This window comes from Rousettus aegyptiacus, unplaced genomic scaffold, assembly GCF_014176215.1.
Source record: "Rousettus aegyptiacus isolate mRouAeg1 unplaced genomic scaffold, mRouAeg1.p scaffold_m13_p_4, whole genome shotgun sequence".
In the NCBI taxonomy this organism is placed as follows: Eukaryota; Metazoa; Chordata; class Mammalia; order Chiroptera; family Pteropodidae; genus Rousettus; species Rousettus aegyptiacus.
Genome location: NW_023416307.1, coordinates 47233613 through 47235608, shown reverse-complemented (window position 1 = coordinate 47235608; position 1996 = coordinate 47233613). Strand labels below are relative to the sequence as shown.

Below are 1996 nucleotides of genomic sequence, written 5' to 3'. Positions count from 1 at the left end.
GGTTATTATGATATTATTGATGATATTTCCTGTGCTGTACAAGACATCCCCATAACTTATTTATGTTATAACTGGTAGTTTGTACTTCTTAAATCCTTTAAAAGGCATCACCATTTCCTTCTGTTACTCAAACTAATTGGAAATGAACTGCCTTATATTTTATCCTTCACATGTGTCTACCTGGGTTCTTCTGTCAGATTACATTTCCTTTGAGGACAGTGTTTATATCTCTTTAAGAAATGTAACAACTAGTGAAGCTAGTATATTCTGATGAAAATAATAGGTGCCCATCTTCCTCAGCTGTGTTTTGCCTAATGATACATGACTTTAAAAGAAGTCTAAGTAAGTTAGGAGTTAGAGGACTGGGAATAAGGAGAGCCCTGGATTCCCAACTCCAAGTCTGGTGCTGTGATTTGGGGCAGAGTTCCCCATTTTCCAGTATTGTTTTTCTTATCTGTAAAATTAAGAGATTTGAGCTAGATGGTCTCTAAAATTTCTGTCATGCTATAGTTCTGGTAAAATTCTATATTTTTGTAAAAAATAATTATAAACCTTAAAATATCTTTGAGTTAGCCTCGTTTAAATTAAAAATTGAAGCCCTAGCATGCAAGTAATTTTTTTTAAAGCAAGAAACTTTAGGACCTGATAAGCTGTTGACACAAGTGCTTTTGAGAATAGAAGATAGAATAATTACTAGCTTATGTTTAATTAGACAAGGAGAAGGTTGGTAAATGTTTACATATCCTCATTTACCACAAAATTTAAATAAATCTATATTTATCTGTGTCTAATCATTAAAAAATGGAGTTTATATCTCAGTTTACTAAAAATGTGAGATAAACTTTCCTATAATATTAAAATTTTTATTTTAATAGTTCCAAAGGCAGTTGGCTTATACACTTATGATTATATTTATTATAATTAAATGTATTTCATAAAAATATTTGATAAAAAAACTGTTTATTTACAATTAAACTGTTTGTCATGGTGATTATGCATGCTCAAAAACTGATAATTAACCTGCTATGACCTCATTAATTTTCCTTGATTAACTCAATTAGTACCAAAACTGTATATATTCTTCATGAATGAAAACACATCTTAAGTGCTGTTCCTAGTAAGTAGTCATCTTACAAGTAAAATAAATGTCACTAACAGATTAAAGTGTGAAACATAATAATAATTTATTACAATTGTTACTAAGAAATCTAATAATCATATCAACCTGTTTTTGAAAATTGAGCAACCAAGTACTCTTTTTTTTTTTTTTTTTAATTTTTTTATTTTTTCACCTACAGCACCTGGTCTTCCTAGGTGGTCTCTCATGCAAGTACAAACCAGGCCTGAGCCTGCTTAGCTTCTGAGATCAGATGGGATCAGGTGTGTTCAGGGTAGCATGGCCATAGATTCTTTTTTTTTTTTTTTAATAAAAAGTCTCATCTTTGATGACATGTGTTGTGGAGCATCTTTTCATATGCTTATTTGCCATCTGAATATCTTCTTTGGTAAGGTACTGTTAAGATCTTTGGCCCATTTTTAAACTCGGTTTGTTTTCTTGTTGTAGAGTTTTAAGAGTTCTTTGTATATTTTGGGTGACAGTCCTTTTTCATACATGTCTTTTGCAAATATTTTCTCCCAGTTTGTGGCTTGCCTTTTCATTCGCTTGTGTCTTTTACAGAGTAGAAAATTTTAATATTAATAAAGTCCAGCTTATTGATTCTTCATTACATAGGATTATACTTTTGATGTCATATCTAAAAAGTTATCACTAAACATGAGGCCATCTAGATTTTCTCCTTTGCTATCTTCTGGGATTTTTAGTTTTGCATTTAACATTTAGGTCTGTGATCCATTTTGAGTTACTTTTTGTGACGTGTACAAAGTCTGTGTCTAGATTCATTATTATTGTTGTTATTATTATTATTATTATCATTTTACATGTGGATGTTCAGTTGTTCCAACAGCATTTGTTGAAAAAGCTATTTTTCTCCATTGT

At 30.5% G+C, this 1996-nt stretch overlaps 1 pseudogene; it reads right to left on the bottom strand.

Annotated features, from left to right (window-relative positions):
- Window positions 1-1289: 1289 nt before the first annotated feature.
- LOC118601921 lies at window positions 1290-1408 on the bottom strand (annotated as a pseudogene).
- Between the last annotated feature and the right edge of the window lie 588 nt (window positions 1409-1996).